Genomic DNA, 21,641 nt, shown 5'->3' with positions numbered 1-21,641 from the left:
AATGTACTTCTTATTTATTTATTTTACCATTTTATTGAGATATAATCAACATGTATTTCTCGAATATAATGTTCATATTTCAGTCATAAGGCAACAACAAAAATAATATACAAGCAAAAATTTAATTTAAATTGAAAAAGTTTATCTAACGTTCATGGCAGCATTTTTGATAATAGACAAAACATAGAAGTAATCCAAATTTCCATTAAATTCCATTGAATGGATAACTAAAATTCATGGAATGGAATGCTATTTAGTACTTATATATGCCACAATATGGATAAACTTTGAAAAATTATGCCAAGTGAATGAAGCTGCTCGCAAAAGATTGTGTAACTCCATTTATTTGAAATGTCTAGAATAGACAACTCTAGAAAGAAAGAAAGTAGATTGACCAGTTCCCAGGTTGAGTGTGTAGCAAGAAGGAATTTGTAGTAAATGATTAACTTTCTATTTGAGAGGCATCTTAAAATTAGGTTATGAAAATAGACACACAATTCTGTTAATGGATTAAAAAACATTGCATTTCACACTTTCAAATGGTAGATTTTGTGCTATATAAACCGTTCCTCAATAAAACTGTTTAAAAACTAAAAAAGCTTTTTGTCTCAGTTCTCCCTCTCGGATTACCTGTGTTTAATTGCATGAAGATGTCGCCAACAATGTTTCCTGTCTCATTCCCTTTTTTGCACTACTTCAAGTCAGTTCACTTCTCTCTGCCTTCAATTTCTATAGAACATTTCCAGCGGCATTGTTCCTACTACAGAGACCTGCTCTGGCCGAAGTCACACAAGTCCCCTCCAAGTCTATAGTTTTCAGATCGCTTAAACTTGATTTTTTAATGGCTGTCAATAGAATGACTTCATATCCTCTCTTTGCCCTTTGCTAATGAATATAAAACACATTCTGGAACACAACTGCAAGTTTCTTGTAAAATAAACCTCCAAAGCCAGTTGTAACACACTGGGTGTCCCAGATCTTCTTCTCAAAGATCAAAGCATGATTTCCCATAATTGTTAGCACGATTGAAATGAAAGCAGTCTGCTTCTAGCCTTCAGTCTTATGATGGTGACAATAAAAAGAATAAATGTGGTAGAAACAGCTGTACATTTTCAGGAATGATAAACTTCAGCTGGGATTTTTTTTAAAAACCTCAGCTCCACATTTGAAGTTTACACCAGCAACTAACTTTAGACAGAAATGGGACTTTGAAGATGAAAGACGAAAAGAAGCACAACAGAATAAGGGTTGGTCAAAAGAAGATGAAATAAACGAGTAAATAGCGCAGGGAGTAATCAGTTTCAGAGAAATGTGGCATAAAGAACTTAATAAATTGAAAACAATTTCTGAAGAAAATATATCATAATGACAGTTCTTTGCATTATATTACAAAGGTAATAAAACTGAAGAGTCAAAAGACTCATTAGAAATATGCTACTTTATAATTAATGAGAAACAATAGATGAAAGGCAAATTGAAATGTGTTTATTTCTCTTATTACGGAAGCCCAGGTGATGTATTAAATATGAATACTTCAAAAGTAAAGGAAAATGTTTTATGTAGAAATTGGGAAACTTTGTAAAGAAATGATATTTTTAACTTTGCTTTTGAAATATAGAGATTTTTGATTTGGGATAGCAAGTAAACTTGAGAATCTAGGTTGATGATTATTTTGAAAGGTGATAATTTGCACAAAATGGAAGCTGTGAGCTCTCCTGGCTAATTACAAATAAGCATCTTGACTTATACTGAAGGATTCAAAATGTTCTATGATTTACGCCAGAGTTTTGAAAATCCTGGGCTTTGTCATTAAATATACTTAAAAAAAAACCTTTTTGATACACAACTTGGAATATTTTTGTGACAAAATGAAGAAAAGAAAATTAGTAACTAACTTCCATATTAGAATTTGATTATTGTGCTAAGAAAATATTGTTGCTGAACAAATGCCTCCAAAGAAAATTATAAATTTCAATATTTTTAACATTAACCTTTGTTGGCAGACTTTACAAGAAAGAGCTACAATTCACAAGTCTCCTAAATCACCCTTAATTAAAAGGGTGAATTACTCTAACCATATTCTTTAGCCTCAGTGACTAGTTTTGACCCTAAAAATGGATTTTATCTTTATGTTACCCAAATCTATAGCCTCTTGAAAAAAATAGAATAAAATATTAAATATAAGGGTATTGTTTTGCTTTGGTCTTATCTATGACAAACTTGAGAGGTATGAAAGAACTGTAGCAATTTGTAATGATCTGTAGCAAAAGTAAGACTTCTTCTAGCTCTACTTTTTATCGTTTTGTTTCCTTCAGGGAAATAGATGCCTCTGAAATTTCAGGCAGATGTAGAAGCCACTCAGACTTTTCTACATGAACAAAGGAAGGCAAATGTTTCTCTACTAACTCTGCTAACGTTATTTGTTGGTGCCCTGTTCTCTTATGTGGAGACCTATTTGATAAGATCTCAGTTAAAGTGATAATTAAGTTTTCAAGAAATCATTCTTTCTAGCAGAACTTTTACATTTTTATTGGCAGATTTTTAGCAAGAAAATTGTGTTAATGATGCAATTCAGGATGAATTAATTAACTACACTTCATGAGGATTATTTTTACCTTAAAATATACCGATATTAATCCAAAGAAAATAAAAATATTTTTGAAACAGGAATATTTCATTACAATCAAGTAATTTAAAATTTGAATTAATTTAAAATTTAAATTTAATTAAGAATCATTTAAAATTAAAACAGATATCAAGCACTTTGCTGCTGCTGCTGCTGAGTAGCTTCAGTCGTGGCTAACTCTGTGCGACCCCATGGACAGCAGCCCACCAGGCTCCTCTGTCCACAGGATTCTCTAGGCAAGAATACTGGACTGGGTTGCCATGTCCTTCTCCAATCAAACACTTTATGTAACTAATATTTTAAGATTCTCATATAAAGTGGTATAATGCCATTATGATGTCTAAATCATTGATAAAAATAGCTGTCAATATGTTTTAATAAATCATTCCTTCTATGTCAGATTATATTTATTTACGTTAGCAATGAATTCACATTTTCCATTAAGTTTTAAAGTGCAGTTTCCATTGCAAGTAAACTGAATATATGCTAAACAAAACCTTAGCAATCTTCACAAAAATCTACCTTAAATGTTACTTCCCTAAAATTTAAAAAGTATGGACCACACTAAAATATCCTCTATGATGCATGTAGAGAATGCATAAATGATTTTAAAAAAGCTAAAGGAGTAATTGATATGTAATGAAGCAAAGAGACCCAAAGCCTTGAAAATTTGTTCATGCTTTGTTGAATGTTTCTGTATTGAGTACTGTGTTTTGTGTAACTTGAAGAGACACATGTCCAGGAAAATTCCCAATAAATATTTTATAATAAAAGTGACTAAAATGTTCTAGGCAGTGATTTTGAGTTTTCAGGTGAATAAAGTCCTTCTTATGTGACCTTTGTACTGCAAGTACATTCTTTCCATCTACATTTATCTAACAGTAAACGCGGAGGCTCAACATCTCTACCCATGAAATAGCATTGCTCACAAATTAAAGCCTCAAAGGAAATATTTCTGTGATACTTCCTGAAATGATGAGAGCTCTTCAGACCTTTATCTTTAATGCCTATGACTATTTATAATCACAGAGAGGCTTTCTTAATTTAATGACTTTTAGGCTTACGTCTGAGATCTTCAAGCCCATTCATGGTAAGTTTTCCCTTAGTAAATTGTTCCAAGATGAAAATTCAGAAAAATGCTGTGTCTTTCAACTAAAGGAAGGGTGATTACCGTTATTTGGGGAAAGTATCAAAATAACATTGGCAAAAGGAACAGGATTTGATGAAGCTATTGCTATCCTGAATCCTGAGGTTTAAGTTCAAGCTGGTGTATGCATAAAATTTATGAAGCAGGATGGCAATAATTCTAGCCTATTAACTGTATTAGCATTATATAGTCTGAGCTATAATGGTAGGGATAAAAGTTCTTATGTAACTCTTAGGCTTAAGCTTATATCTGTTCTTCTGTGAAAATTAGATGGATGTCATAAAAATTCTTTAGCAGAGCTCTGTTGTCAATGAATGTTTCCAAATAAAATCGTCACAGAGATAATCCTGTCTGTTATAGACATTTACAAACATCATTCATTCACACATTTCTTTAGGGAATGGTGAACTACCAACCAGTTTGGGCAGGTTATGTAGTGGTAGTAAAATCAATAGGATAACATTACAACCATGTTACTGATGGATTTTATGCTTTTGTCAGTTGAAATTTAGATATTGGTGGTCAGAAGTATATATATATATGGAATATCAAATGTTTTTTATTAACAGTATCTAAGAAATTTCCATTTTAAAATCATTTACGGAATTAAAAGTGGTTTTGTAATTCTCTGAGTTACTGTCAAAGACTGTTAACTGTGGGCAAATAAGGTCTTCCCTAGTGGCTCAGACAGTAAACCATCTATCTGCAATGCAGGAGACTCGGGTTCGATCCCTGGGTTGGGAAGATCCCCTGGAGAAGGAAATGACAGCCCACTCCAGTATTCTTGCCTGGAAAACCCCATGAACCCAGAGCCTGGTGGGCTGCTGTCCATGGGGTCGCAAAGAGTCAGACAAGGCTGAGCGACTTCACTCACCAAGGCTTGCACACCCAGTAAAGCTCTTTACATCAGAAGAAGGTTTTGATTCCTCTGATTGCCAGTTATAAAGATTTTTTTTTGAAAGCAAGCTTTAGAGTCAGTTCATGGTTTATGGAATAATATCAAAGCTCTTACCTTTTGATCACATTTCCTTTTATAAAATAAAACTGATATATCTAGTTTAATCACCTACCTAATGCACAAAATTCACTGGTGCTTCATGATAAAATATATGAGGCATTTTTACATTATCTCTTACAACTTAGATCAATTGTGGGTGTTTTAGTCAAGCTACCTTTCATGAAGAAATGGTGGACAGGTTCTTTGTGCAAGTTATATAAAGTTAGAAATGAAAAAAAAAAAAACACTGTATCATGGTCCTCAATCTTCTCTGTCGCTATAAAACTTATATCAGACATTACCTTCATAGCAACAAAGTTGAGTGACTTTTAAACTTTTAAGCAAAAATGCAATAGAAAATGGATGGATATGATGCCTAAGGTAGCAGTAATTTCATGTATGTTGCTGTTGCTTAGTTACTAAGTCATCTCTGACCCTTTCTGTTGCCATGGACTGCAGCCTTCCAGGCTTCCCTGTCCTTCATTACCTCCTGGAGTTTGGTCAAATTCATGTCCACTGAGTCAGTGATGCTATCATCTTCTGCTGCCCTCTTCACCCTTGCCTTCAATTCTTCCCAGTGTCAGGGTCTTTTTCAATGAATCAGCTCTTCACATCAGCTGCCCAAAGTTTTGGAGCTTCAGCTTCAGCATCAATCCTTCTAAAAAATATTCAGGGTTGATTTGCTTTAGGATTGATTGACTTGGCCTCCTTGCTGTCCAAGGGACTCTCAAGAGTCTTCTCCAGCACCACAATTCAAGAGCATCGATTCTTTAGCACTCATTCTTCCTTATGACCCAACTCTCACATCCATACATGACTACAAGAAAAACCATGGCTTTGACTAGACTGCCCTTTGTTGCAAAGCGAGTGTGTTTTCTTTTTCATATATTTCTAGGTTTGTCATAGCTTTACTTCCAAGGAGTAAGCGGCTCAATTGCATTGCTGCAGTTACTGTCTGCAGTGATTTTGGAGCCCAAGAAAATCAAATCTGTCACTGCTTGCACTTTTTCTCCTTCTATTTTCCATGAAGTGATTGGACCAGATGCCAATCAAGAAGGACAGGTCATACTGAAGAGTTCTGACAAAACATGGTCCACTGAAGGAGGGAACAGCAAATGATTCCAGTATTCTTGCTGTGAGAACCCAATGACTATGAACAGTATGAAAAGCAAAAAGATGTGACATTGGAAGATGCACCCCTGACCAGGTGGAAGGTGTCCAATATGCTACTGGAGAAGAGCAGAAGGCAAGTACTAACAGAAAAAATGAAACGACTGGGTCAAAGCGGTAACAACACTCAATTGTAGATGTTTCTGGTGGTGAAAGCAAAATCTGATGCCATAAAGAACAGTATTGCATAGGAACTTAGAATGTTAGGTCCATGAATCAAGGTAAATTGGAAGTGGTCAAGTGTGACGGCAAGAGTGAATATCAACATTTTAGGAATCAGTGAACTAAAATGGACAGGAATGGGCCAGTTTAATTCAGATGACCATTGTAACTACTATGTGGGCAAGAATCCCTTAGAAGAAATGAAGTCGGCAATAAAATAGTTCAAAGCACAGTACTTGGGTGCAATCTCAAAAAATGACAAAAAATGTCCATGTATAACATACTTGAAATAAACTACAATGTGATGGTACATTTTCATGAGAGTAGACATGACTTTACTTCACTTACTTTATTTACATTAAACTTTACTTAGGAAAAGTATACAAAATAGGTTATTTTACACAATTATGGTTTATTGTGGGAGAAGGCAATGGCAACCCACTCCAGTACTCTTGCCTGGAAAATCCCATGGACGGAGGAGCCTGATAGGCTGCAGTCCATGGGGTTGCTAGGAGCTGGACACGACTCAGCAACTTCACTGTCACGCATTGGAGAAGGAAATGGCAACCCACTCCAGTATTCTTGCCTGGAGAGTCCCAGGGATGGGAGAGCCTGGTGGGCTGCTGTCTATAGGGTCACACAGAGTCGGACACGACTGAAGCGACTTAGCAGCAGCAGCAGCAGCAGCAGCAGCAGCAGCAGCAGCAGCAGCAGATATGACTTACAATTGGAGGATGCTAGTTACTCACAAGAATTTGTTATGGTCAGTTAATGTGGGACAGTTAGTGTGAAGCTTATATTCCACTAAGCAATTCAAAGATTCCCTATAGGCAAATTTAAGCACATGCAACATCTGAACTCAGTCATGGAAGTCAGGAACAAAAACAAATTCCACACCATTGCTCAACTGTGTCATGTTTAATGGTCATTAGTGGCTTGTAGACAAGACTCAACCTGCTAGGTAAACAACCAGTTTGTTTGTTGTTTGAAGTGTAAACAAGGGATGATTTATTCGTTTGTTAATTTTGTTTCTTGCTTTAGCACTTTAGGTTGTATTTCCTCTCTGACTTAAGCAACTTTCATCTAGACTCATTTAAGCTACCATTTTCTTCAGAATCTACAGCAAGATACTTTTGAATAACCTTATGTGGAATATCTCCAACTTCCATAATAGAGCCTTTTTTTAGAAATAAATCAAATGATGTTTGGAACTGTATTTATCTGTAAAAAACTATAAAAATAAAAATAATAAACAGATGGACGAATAACCTGAGAGATACATTTTTTTCTTTTTGAGGAGTAAAGCTCAAGTATTCACTAAGTAATAATGCCAGTTTTCTTGCAGTTAATAAACTAGATTTAAATACAATTTCAAAGAAAGAGACACCAAAACAGTATCAAAAACAGGGTCACTTGAATGAAGGCATCATTAATGCATCTACATTGACAATATACCAATGTCAATAAAACAAATAAACTGCATTTCTTTATGCCATATTTCATAAGTAAAATTAAATATTTTTAATTTTATTCTGATTTGATAAACCAGAATAAACTAAAGCCCCCAGATGCATAATTTGAGTAGGACAAATTCTGTCATTAAAGTATTGTTTACAAACTATAAAGGAACAGGTTTATAAACTTATTCCTTTATAACAACATAATTCTGATAAAATGTTTTAAAACAAAGCTTCTAAGCAAGAGTGAATATACAACTGTTTTGCAGACAAAGCCAACCCTAAATTTTCTTTAAAGACAGAACTTGACAAAATTTCTTTGTGAACATCTATGTCTCCTATGCTATATGTTGAAATAAGGTTTATATATTCAGTTCAGTTCAGTTCAGTCACTCAGTCATGTCCGATTCTTTGCGATCCCATGAATCGCAGCACGCCAGGCCTCCTTGTCCATCACCAACTCCTGGAGTTTACTCAGACTCACGTCCATCGAGTCAGTGATGCCATCCAGCCATCTCATCCTCTGCCATCCCCTTCTCCTCCTGCCCCCAACCTCCCCCAGCATCAGAATTGTTTCCAATGAATCAACTCTTCACATGAGGTGGCCAAAGTACTGGAATTTCAGCTTCAGCATCATTCCCTCCAAAGAAATCCCAGGGCTGATCTCCTTCAGAATGGACTGGTTGGATCTCCTTGCAGTCCAAGGGACTCTCAAGAGTCTTCTCCAACAGCACAGTTCAAAAGCATCAATTCTTCAGCGCTCAGCTTCCTTCACAGTCCAACTCTCATATCCATACATGACCACTGGAAAAACCATAGCCTTGACTAGAAGGACCTTTGTTGGCAAAGTAATGTCTCTGCTTTTGAATATGCTATCTAGGTTGGTCATAACTTTTCTTCCAAGGAGTAAGCGTCTTTTAATTTCATGGCTGCAGTCACCATCTGCAGTGATTTTGGAGCCCCAAAAAATAAAGTCTGACACTGTTTCCACTGTTTCCCCATCTCTTTCCCACTACGTGATGGGAACAGATGCCATGATCTTTGTTTTCTAAATGTTGAGCTTTAAGCCAACTTTTCGCTCTCCTCTTCCACTTTCATCAAGAGGCTTTCTAGTTCCTCTTCACTTTCTGCCATAAGGGTGGTGTCATCTGTATATCTGAGGTTATTGATATTTCTCCCGGCAATCTTGATTCCAGCTTGTGTTTCTTCCAGCCCAGCGTTTCTCGTGATGTACTCTGCATAGAAGTTAAATAAGCAGGGTGACAGTATACAGCCTTGACGTACTCCTTTTCCTGTTTGGAACCAGTCTATTGTTCCATGTCCAGTTCTAACTTTTGCTTCCTGACCTGAATATAGGTTTCTCAAGAGGCAGGTCAGGTGGTCTGGTATTCCCATCTCTGTCAGAATATTCCACAGTTTATTGTGATCCACAGAGTCAAAGGCTTTGGCATAGTCAATAAAGCAGAAACATGTTTTTCTGGAACTCTCCTGCTTTTTCCATGATCCAGCAGCTGTTGGCAATTTGATCTCTGGTTCCTCTGCCTTTTCTAAAACCAGCTTGAACATCTGGAAGTTCATGGTTCGTGTATGACTGAAGCCTGGATTGGAGAATTTTGAGCATTACTTTACTAGTGTGTGGAATGCAAAAGTAGGAAGTCAAGAAACACCTGGAGTAACAGGCAAATTTGGCCTTGGAATACAGAATGAAGCAGGGCAAAGGATAACAGAGTTTTGCCAAGAAGACGCACTGGTCATAGCAAACACCCTCTTCCAACAACACAAGAAAAGACTCTACACATGGACATCACCAGATGGTCAACACTGAAATCAGATTGATTATATTCTTTGCAGCCAAAGATGGAGAAACTCTATACAGTCAACAAAAACAAGACCAGGAGCTGACTGTGGCTCAGATCATGAACTCCTTATTACCAAATTCAGACTGAAATTGAAGCAAGTAGGGAAAACTACTAGACCATTCAGGTATGGCCTAAATCAAATCCCTTATGATTATACAGTGGAAGTGAGAAATAGATTTAAGGGACTAGATCCGATAGATAGAGTGCCTGATGAACTATGGATGGAGGTTTGTGACATTGTACAGGAGACAGGGATCAAGACCATCCCCATGGGGAAAAAAAAATGCAAAAAAGCAAAATGGCTGTCTGAGGAGGCCTTACAAAGAGGTGTGAAAAGAAGGGAAGTGAAAAGCAAAGGAGAAAAGGAAAGATATAAGCATCTGAATGCAGAGTTCCAAAGAATAGCCAAGAAGAGATAAGAAAGCCTTCTTTAGTGATCAATGCAAAGAAATAGAGGAAAACAACAGAATGGGAAAGACTAGAGATCTCTTCAAGAAAATTAAAGATACCAAGGGAACATTTCATGCAAAGATGGGCTCAATAAAGGATAGAAATGGTATGGACCTAACAGAAGCAGAAGATATTCAGAAGAGGTGGCAAGAATACACAGAAGAACTGTACAAAAAAGATCTTCATGACCAAGATAATCACGATGGTGTGATCACTCACCCAGAGCCAGACATCCTGGAATGTGAAGTCAAGTGGGCCTTAGAAAACATCACTATGAACAAAGCTCGTGGAGGTGATGGAATTCCAGTGGAGCTATTTCAAATCCTGAAAGATGATGCTGTGAAAGTGCTTCACTCAATATGCCAGCAAATTTGGAAAACTCAGCAGTGGCCGCAGGACTGGAAAAGGTCAGTTTTCATTCCAATCCCAAAGAAAGGCAATGCCAAAGAATGCTCAAACTACTGCACAATTGCACTCATCTCACATGCTAGTAAAGTTTATGTATTAGATAAGTCATAGATTTGGTATATATTCCCTAATAAGAGAGAATAAAAGGAGACTGTAGATTGGAGCCCTCTGCATATATTCTTTTTTTGTTAAGGATCATAAAGAAAGAAAATGACTAAAATGACTAAATGTTATTGGAACAATTCCCACAAATGCCAATAATTATAGATTTTGGTTTCTTCGGTTCTCACAGTTCTGTCTTTAGTAGATTATTACAACGCACAACACAGCATAGAGTACCTTCCATACAATACACATTTAACATCTTCACATTACCGACCATGGCCAAGATTCTGGCTCAAATGTAATAGGTCTACGTGATGAAATAGAAACCACAGGAAATGTGAGATCTGTCAAATACTAAACTGCCTATGTTACTGAGAAAGTACCAGAAAGAGGCTTCCTTTGAGACTTCCATCTTTCATCTCCTACAATTCTACTAAGTCCATCTTTATTGCCTGTGTATTTAACGATAAGCTTAAAAGGGTTTTTGTTGTTGCTGTTGGTGGTGTTTTTAACAAAAGCATAGCATATGCTGCCTGGAAGATTAGTGGCTTTCTTCTTAGAATTTCTGCTCAGTTGCTTGCAGGGATTCGAATAAGATCCTATGGGAACATTTACTAATCTGGACCTGGGTTTCTAATCATTTAGTAGATGGAAAAGGACCTTCTCTTTCTCTGTGCCCAAGTATACGTTGGAAAATCTATTTTATGCCTAACAATTGTAGAAGTGCAAAATGACATTGCATTCCATCATTTAAAATAAATAGATCAAAATCTTAAAGTATTTCTACAGTGGTATCAGAAAGAAAGACATAATATTTATGAATTTGGGGTCACCTACTGCAAGGTCCACAAGATGAAGAGTTAATTTCTCTCTCTCTCTTTCCGCACCACCCCCTTCCTCCCCCCTTAAACACTCACTGGACTCTGAAAATAACAGGCTAAAGGTTTGAATACAGTTAATAGACTCTTTGGCAGAACCATCAGTCTCTATATCTCATATCAGATGCTGGTTTGTTGCATGAAAAATTTGTATTAGAAAGTTCCCAAAGTCAGTGTCATGTCAATAGAATTGAGTACTATTTTAATGTATATTTATATCCCACTTCAGTCTAGTGCTAACTTTGGAAAACTGCACCACCTGACTCTATCAGAAACTACTCTAAACTTTGAATGATGTGGGTCTCCAGCAAGGGACTGTCCTGCACTGTCCTGTTATAGTCTGCTAAGCTGTCTGCCCTGGTGGCTTAGATGGTAAAGCATCTGTCTACAATGCGGGAGACCTGGATTTGATCCCTAGTTCAGGAAGATGCCCTGGAGAAGGAAATGGCAATCCGCTCCAGTACTATTGCCTGGAAAATCCCATGGACAGAGGAGCCTGGTAGCCCTACAGTCCATGAGGCTGCAAAGAGTCAGACACGACTGAGCGACTTCACTTGTGAAAAAGGAACATTAGCTGGATACTTGTTATTCCACATGTATATATTCTGGTTGGCTTCCTCTGCCACACACTCAGAACTCTTCTCACCAAATGGAATTCGTTTAAATCTTCCTCTTCAGTTCAAATATCAAAAGGTTGCTTGTTGCTTAATGGATTCAGACCAATTTTCATAATGCTACTTTTACATAGAATCCATCATTCCATGTCTGAAATGTGACTAAGTCTAGTTTTCCACATGTTTTGAAAAATTATCTCCAGAAGTGAAGACCATATCTCATTCTCTCACAATGAGCAGCAGCAGCAGCAACAACACTTTTGAAAGCTCATTATATTCAAGGCTTATTTAGTTACTAAAAAAGAAAAGATATTAATAGCTCATGGGCAAAATTTCCTATCTAATTTAGGAATATTGTTGAGCTATACACGAGGTAATTTTCTATATTCTGGAACAAAAACAGAAGTCAATACTGAAAGACTCCACTCCTTTAAGCAGACTACCCCTTTTCTAATATACTATCTGTACAGTTTCTCATAATTTTTTCAATTAATTAATTAATTTTAATTGGAAGATAATTATTTTACAATATTGTGATTTTTTTTGTCATACAGCAACATAGATCGGCCAAAATTTTTTAAAGTATAATTTTCCATTTTTTTTCTGAATTCTTAGATTTTTACTTTAAAAATTCACTGTTCTAAACCTATTACTCGGAGAGGAGCCTGGTGGGCTGCCATCTATCGGGTCGCACAGGGTCGGCCACGACTGAAGCAACTTAGCAGCAGCAGCAGCAGCAAACCTATTACTTAGGAAATATCCTGATTTAATTCAATTAAATGAACCTAGTCTCTTAACTTTTAATTTGTGTTATGTTTGTCATAGTTATGCACTGTATTGGGATTCCTCTATTCCCCTTAGTTATGACTGAGAACTCAGTCAACTTACCTCCAATTTCGGAGGGCATTTTAAAACATGAGCTTAATTTTGAATAAAGATGGCAACTAAAGCCTAACAATTGGTTGGAAGTAGAAGAAAGAAGAAGAAAAATGGTAATTTTCTTTGTTCAAACAGGTAACACAATGAAAACTTACCAGCTTTTCATAGGAAATATTGACATTTAATAGTCACTGGACTAATCCCCAGATAACTAATTGGTCAAAAGCAAATGTTTTTGTTTTGTTTTGTTTAATGAATTATTTATTTTGACCAAACCACATTTAGCATTCATTTGAATGTTAAAGCACATGCAAACAATTTGTTGAAACTATCTCATTAATATAGACATGGAAGCTCTGCCAGTAGAGGAAGACATAACTAAACAATCAAGCTGAAATCTTAGGAAAACAACAAAAAATCTTTTTAAGTGCATAGAGGGATTACTGTATGAGAATCACTGATTAAAACTAGAATAAAAGCATTTGATTTAATTCAACAAAGTGTAATTAAATCATTATCTGATTATCAGAAGCAACTTTAAAATAATCAAGTTTTAAAAGGCATAAAGAGTTGAACCTCTTCATTAGGAAGTCAAAATTGCAGGAAGGTTTTTCTCTGTGCATTGTAAAAGAATACTTTCCCAAGGCTTATTCGACAGATCACTCGTTACATAAGATGTTTACAGATGTGATACTAACAAATAGCTCCAAGGCAATTAGTTTTGGAAAATCTATGTTTTTAAAAGACTACTGATCACATTTATTTTTTGAACAGCTTATTACGTTTCATTATTCCAGGGTTGTCAGAACTTTTAAGAAGCTTATCTTCCTTTTAAATCTGAGAATAAGTAACAGTGTTAGGAACATCCTGTGGACAATTTTCCAAATATCACTTTTAAAAAATAAGTTACTGTGATATATTTTAATGTGAAAGTTACCTTAAAAACTGCTAATCTTAACTAAAATAACTTCATTCAAATATAAGAAAGGAAGGTACATTAGGTAAAGAAAGAAAGGAAGAAAGAAAAAAGTTCTCTCATGACTAAACTATTTGACAGCAATTTCTATGAAGTTTTACTCTCCTTTAAAAATAGAGTGAATGTCATTATTTAAATGTAGAATCAGGTTCTGGGCCACAGCACTATAGAAGATAAAGACTCTATCAATTTCCTTAACTAAAATATCCCTGGTAAGAAGAGCAGCTAGAAGTCACAGTGAATCCACTCTTCTCGTTCCTATTGGTTTGCTTTTTGTAAGGGTCTTCTGAGAACGTCAGTCTGGAAAGGAAGTGAAGCCATGATCAAAACACAGGAACTTGGGTTCCTTTATTTACGATGGCTATTACTTCTTCTCCTGGCTTTTCTACTTTTCCTTACATTTTCTTCTCTCCTGTCTCCTCTTAAACCTCACAATTTTCCTTCAATGATAATCATGATTCAGAATAATAGGATAATATACTCTTAATTTTACTTTTATCGAAGTTCTAGCAAAAACAATAAAATGGTAAAATGTTTCATTGTAATGCATATTGAATTTAAAATTTTGTACATAATGTTATGGGGACAAACACCTTGATTTGGACTCACATTTAGTATTTTTTCTATAAATCATTATCATGCAGTAATCAAAAAGTTGTTGGATTGATTGGGCTATAAGAGGCAAAAATAAAAGTGTTTCTTGTCCATTCCTATAGTCAATCAGCAAATATTAGTTAAGGTCTATTTTATTTTAAGCAGTGTGGTAAGTGTTGTAAGTTAATAGAGCAAAATCCCCATTCTCTAGAAGTGGCCATACCTTGCAGGAAACAGAAATTAAGAAATACTTACTGTAATTAATGTAGTGATGGAAATATGAACAAGATACTATCCCAGGAAAAGAAAAAAGACCTATGTATTGCTTGGAGAAATGAAATCTGGAAAAGGTGACATCTAAATAAAATCTAGTAATAATCGCTGAAAGGTGAGAGTGAAGTCGCTCAGTCATCTCCGACTCTCTGCAGCCTTCCAGGCTCCTCCGTCCATGGGATTTTCCAGGCAAGAGTACTGGAGTGGGTTGCCATTTCCTTCTCCAGGGGATATTTCCAACCCAGGGATCTTACCCAAGTCTCCCACCTTGTGGGCAGACGCTTTGCACTTAGACGCTACCGTCTAAGCCACCAGGGAAGCCTGTAATAATCACTAGCAGTTTCCAAAGTGTCCAAGAGTCATGCAGAAAACACCTCTAGAGAGAGAAAAGTGGTTTCAAGATAGGTGAGAAAAGCATGGTGCAGGATGAAATCTGGCTCTTGCCCAGCACCTGTAGTGGATGTTTGACGTGCCCGGCTTCCTGGTCTGTTACACTTTCACCTCCCTTACACACCACCTGCTGTGAAATAGATGCTGAATTTTGATGTGCAAGAAATGATGCCTCATTGTTTTAAATTTTATATTTCCAGCTAGTGAGCCTAATCACCTTGTCTATGTTTATCTGCCTAAATGTGTATATTTTAAGCAAGAGATAATCTGAAATACAAGGAAAGTCATCAAACTTGAAGAAGCCTTGAGAGTAGTGATATAAATATTCAGCTTCCTGCGGTCCATTCAACCATTTAAAGACTCAAACCAAAAATATATTTTAATTTCTATAATTTTGAAAGCCTAATAAAGCCTAATAAGAGATTATTGATAAATGACAGAATAAATGACCTAGAAGTGCTTAAAGTTTGTGTAACATAATTTGTGTTCTTATATTTATTTTCTATTTCTCTTGATTCTCCCTAGAAAAATATATATCTAATTTTAAATTAACCTTTTATATTCTCTCTCTCTCCCTCTCTCTCTCTCTCTCACACACACACACACACATGCACACATATCATATATATTTTGTCCACACCCCATGGAATGCAGGATCTTAGTTTCCCAACCAGGGATTGAACCACATCCCCTGCACTGAAAGTGTGGAATCTTAACCACTGAACCACAAAGGAAGTCCCTATGCATATCTAATTCTAAATGACTCTTTTATGCCTATCTTTTCAAGGTATTAGTAAACATTTCTACAAAGATATTTCATAGAAATTTCAAATTTAGGATATAAAAATTAACCATATCCTCACCTCTCAAAATCAAAACCAAAATTATGTATTTCCCTTTTGGGGAAATGTATTTCATGGCACCATCATCCACCCAACTACCCAAACAAGAAATCCAGAAGTCATTCTGGTTCTCACTGGCCTTATAACTCTCATAACCCATCATTCAAAAAGTCCAATGATCCGATCTAGCTAGTCTCTCTCCATTTCTTCTTCTTCTGCTGCTGCTGCTAAGTCGCTTCAGTCGTGTCCGACTCTGAGCGACCCCATAGACGGCAGCCCACCAGGCTCCCCCGTCCCTGGGATTCTCCAGGCAAGAACACTGGAGTGGGTTGCCATTTCCTTCTCCAATGCATGAAAGTGAAAAGTGAAAGTGAAGTCCCTCAGTCGTGTCCGACTCTTCACGACCCCATGGACTGCAGCCCACCAGGCTCCTCCGTCCACGGGACTTTCCGGGCAAGAGTGCTGAAGTGGGGTGCCGTCGCCATTCCTTCAGCTACCCTCTAAATCCTCTGGTTGACTTCTGAAACTCCAGATTTGTCCCCTTGTTTCAAATCTCCTTATCTTTATACATTAAAAACTATTATGTCATAGTACCCTTTCAAAAACTTGAATAAAATCCCAGCATCCCCTTTTTGAAAACTTTAAGGGGAACTCTCTGTACCTACGGAATGAAGTTCAAATGACCAGATATGCCAATTCTTACTAGAATTGGTAGGCCTGCAGATTCTTGTGATCCATGGTTGGTTTTTTGTTCTTCAATCTTTTCACCAAACAGCTGACTGAATGACATGCTTCCTAAATGACATTTTACTGACCTTCCTTACTTGAAGCTTATTATACAGATAATTTATGAAAGTATTTTTGACATGAATAATTCAACTAAATAGAGTAAATTTGGCACAATATCCTTAAACACTGAATTCCTCTTCACCTTCCATTTCTTAGAAATAACAGCTATCAAACACTGGATGCAAATTTCATCATGCTTTGTCTTATCTTCCAATAACTGCGCTTCTCTTCCCTCTGCCAGGAATACCTTTCCCCTTTTGTGTAGTGAACTCATAGATCCAACATTCTGGACTCTTGCGTCTCTGTAGAAGAGACGCATGCTTGCATGCTAAGCCATTTCAGTCGTGACCTACTTTTTGTGACCCATGGACTGCAGCCCGCTGGGTTCCTCTGTCCATGGGATTCTCCGAGCAAGAATACTGGAGTGAGTTGTCATGCACTCCTCCACGGATCTTCCTGATCCAGTGATTGAACCCATATCTCTACAATAGAACATTTCCTCAACTGTGTGAAACTATAGAGAAAATATTTGTGTATTTCTCTCCGCTCAGGGTATTTTGAGCTGGTAAACTGGGACCTCAGTTAAAGTACATGCCTTTGAAAGTTAATGGATGATTAGATAGATAATAGACATGTTTAGAGATACATAAAAATTTATCTCCCTAGGGCTATGTGTTTCCATTTCAAAGTGGAATCAAACCGAGGAGATATACACTTATATTTCAAAGTCAAGTTTATATTACATTTAAAACTTGTAAAATTTTGGAGAGATAGGTTTCTTGCCCTCTCTCAAGAGAGGAGGGTGGGAGCTGTGTAGCAGTTCCCATTTCAACTTCAAGATTCATAATTTTGGAGTTTTTCTCTTGTGGTATAAATCCTTTCCCTTTGTACACATAGGCATAACCAAATGGCTCTCATCTCTCTGCCTCAGATGGGGGACTGGGATTTAGAGAGATAGTCTGTTTGATACACAAACATCATTTTGTATTCAGGCAAATATAGATAAACCTAGATATTAGAAAATTATTAAATTGAGCAAATTAAAGCTCCCTCTATCCTACCATAGCTATGTGTTCATACCTCTAACAATAAATTTATCACATTGGTTTATTTGTTGCCCCATAAATGTGAGTTATAAGATAATAGAAACTGTCATTTATCAATCTTTGAGTCACGAGTTACTTGTGTGTTTCCTATGATATTGACACAACATAAGGATACACATAACAAATATTCAGGGCCAATTTAATTCCTTGGAACTATTCTACAATGTCTCCAAATAAAAATAAAATAGGCATCATATATCTTTATAGCCTATCATATCTTTTCCCATAGAAAACCAAAGTTTATATTAGATTTACTATGGAAACATATTGAATTTATATTAAATTTCTTTATAAAACTCAGAAAACAGAAATCCATCAGACATGTGACATTCTAGTTTTTGAGCTAAAATGGAGATTTAGAGAGTTGGAGAACAATCAAGATGAGCAGGAAGAGGCAAAGACATAATAATTCTTACTCCACCTCAAAAATCAAAATCAGATATTTTTACTTTTGAATTTTGGGTGGCAGAAATAAGAAGACTATCTTCTAAACAAAGTAGTCAAATTGGCTTTAATAGCACAAAAGACTGAAATAATCACTGAAACAAAAGAATTATAAACAATATTAAAAAGACACACATTTCTTTATAATTATTTATAGTCCCATATTCAAGTTAAAAACTCTATTTTGTTTTCATGTAAAGTATAAATCAAATGGGAACCAGGATAATATCATTTATTTATCTGTCTTGAGGTGGTTTTCATGATACTCAAAATCAAATGCAAAGTGTCATGAAAACAAAAATTTGCCATATATTTATATCCGTGACTAGAAAATAAAGTGGATTAAGAAAGTATGTCAGTGGGAGTTTGCTGTTTTAAAATAACTGATTCTCTCTTTGGGAAAAAGAGTCATTGACTTTACTACAGAGATTATCAGTAAATTTGTGCGGCTCACCCACCACTCTAATCATTATTGTCAGGAAGTCAATTTGAGATCACAGGTCATAGCTTTAAATTCAAGTGTGGTATAGGGAATTTAATCAGTATGTGTATGCACACAGAAAAAAATAGCATGCTGCAAGCAAACCTACTTTGATAATACATTTATTTAAACTAGTTTAAAATTATTCTGGAATTGTGTTTAAATAAAGATAATATTGGGATTGTGTGTATTTTAAACTGTTTATTATGAGAAGATTTTCTACATCTCATTATTATAAGGTCTAAATATTTTGCATTTTAGCTTCTGCCTCAACAATTCTATCAAACTGCTTTCTTAAATGTTACCAGTGGCCTCCTAATTGCCAAATCCAATGGCCTTTTAAAATTCTTCATCTTCTTTGACACTGTTGTATTATTTGATACTACTCACATCCCCTTCTTTCTTGAATGTGTGTTCTATGTTACAGCATAAGGTAAATTTAAGATGTGTATTCCTCAAAGTACACCTCACTTTGTGTACTCTTTTGTCTTTTAGAACCTGTTTTTTGCAAGAAATGTAAGTATAAACTAGTTGGAGTTCATGAGTTATTTGTAGTTCATTAATTTATTAGCTATTGTAGTATTCAGGCATTCAGGATATCTCCTTTTAAAATATGATCAGTTTATAATAGCCAGGACATGGAAACAACCTAGATGTCCATCAGCAGATGAATGGATAAGAAAGCTGTGGTACATATACACAATGGAGTATTACTCAGCCGTTAAAAGAATTCATTTGAATCAGTTCTGATGAGATGGATGAAACTGGAGCCGATTATAGAGTGAAGTAAGCCAGAAAGAAAAACACCAATACAGTATACTAACACATATATATGGAATTTAGGAAGATGGCAATGACGACCCTGTATGCAAGACAGGAAAGAGACACAGATGTGTATAACGGACTTTTGGACTCAGAGGGAGAGGGAGAGGGTGGGATGATTTGGGAGAATGACATTCTAACATGTATACTATCATGTGAATTGAATCGCCAGTCTATGTCTGACGCAGGATGCAGCATGCTTGGGGCTGGTGCATGGGGATGACCCAGAAAGATGTTATGGGAGGAGGTGGGAGGGGGTTCATGTTTGGGAATGCATGTAAGAATTAAAGATTTTAAAATTTAAAAAATAAAAAACTAAAACTAAAATAAAATAAAATAAAATAAAATATGATCAATTAAGGAGAATTTATCACAGAATTCAAAGAGAACCTACACAGGTTCTCTTAGCTATGACATGTGATCTCCCCTACTGATCAGGAGTAGGCAAAAATGCCTGCTGTGCCTAATCCAGCCTTATCTGCTAAATTTTACTTGAACATAGCCACATTTATTTACTTCCATACTATCTATGGCTGCTTTTTTTGCTACAAAGGCAAAGTTGAGCAGTTGCCATAAAGACCATATTTCATGCAAAACCTCAAATATTTACTGTCTGTCTTCATGCAGAAAAAGTTCACAGGCCCCTTGGTTAGAGGATTAATTAAATAACCTAAGAAGGAGCTACTCACATCTTTCAAATGTTTTATTTTGCATTGGGGTATAGCTGATTATCAAAGTTGTGGTAGTTTCAGGTGAACAGTGAAGTGACTCAGCCATATATACACACGTATCCATTCTCCCCCAAACTCATCCTCCCATCCAGGCTGCCACATAACACTGAGCAGAGTTCCATGTGCCAAACACAAGGTCCTTGATGGGAACTATTCACATGTGATGCAAAGAAAAAGCCTCGTTATTGTAAAGTTTTATGCCAATATAGGATTATTGTGTGGAATTAGTTGTGGGCACAAGATTCTTCTAGTGCCTGACTAGATATGACTTTCCTTTTTGGCGTCTTCCCTGGTGGCTCAGACAGTAAAGAATCCGCCTGCAACGTGGGAGTCCTGGGTTTGATCTCTGGTTTGGGAAGATCCCCTGGAAGAGTGCATGACAATCCACTCCAGTATTCTTGCCTGGAGAATCCCCATGGACAGGGGATCCTGGCAGGCTACAGTCCATGGAGTCACAAACAGTTGGACATGACTGAGCAACTAAGCACAGCACAGCACAGCACTCAAGAATAAAAGGGAGAATCCAGAATAGTTAGTTATCTATATAGATTCTAGAAGATCTCTTGTGACCCCATAGACCTTAGCCTGTCAGGCTCCCCTGTTCATGGAATTCTTCAGGCAAGAATACTGGAAAGGGTTGGCACTTCCTTCTCCAGGGGATCTTCCTGACCCAGGAATTGAACCTAGGTCTCCTGCATTGCAGGCAGATTCTTTACCAACTGGGCTACAAGGGCTACCATCAACTTATTCAGAATTGTTATTAGTTCAATTGTTGTTATCCAACAAAATACTTTTTCAGTGGAATTTGTATGGTGCCCATGTAAAACCCCATTACATATTTTCAAAGGGTGTGATTTTGTGCTCAATGTCTACTTTTGTGTTCACTGTTGTTTAGTCGCTAAGTTGTGTCTGTTTCTTTTGTGACCCCATGGACGGTAGCCTGCCAGGCTCCTCTGTCCATGGGATTTTTCAGGCAAAAATATTTTTCAATAAAAAAATAAACCTAAAAGAAAAATAGAATATTGGAATGGGTTGCCATTTCCTTCTCCAGGGATCATCCTGACCCAAGGATTAAACCCACATTTCCCACATTACAGGTGAAAGGTTTACCACTCAGCCACCTGGGAAGCTTTTGTGTTTATGTGTGTGTGTATAATTTTAAAATTGAGATGCATTAATTATTTGAATTTTTTAGACTCATAGCATAAAACAAAAGCACCTATATCTATAAACATAATGCAATGCAATGATTCACTTTACTCTCTGACACTACATTCTCTAATTCCTGAAAATATATTTGAAGATTTTTCTTTAATAATTGACATTCAAGCTTGTGAAAAATAGGTTGGAGAGGTCAAATGTGTTCCTGTTGTACATCTAACTAGCTTATAACCATGGACAATACTCAGAACCCTTCAAGAAAGAGGCTTGCTCAGCTGTT

The sequence above is a fragment of the Ovis aries genome, chromosome 1 (assembly GCF_016772045.2).
Source record: "Ovis aries strain OAR_USU_Benz2616 breed Rambouillet chromosome 1, ARS-UI_Ramb_v3.0, whole genome shotgun sequence".
Classification (NCBI taxonomy): domain Eukaryota; kingdom Metazoa; phylum Chordata; class Mammalia; order Artiodactyla; family Bovidae; genus Ovis; species Ovis aries.
Note: the sequence above shows the minus strand (reverse complement) of the source record.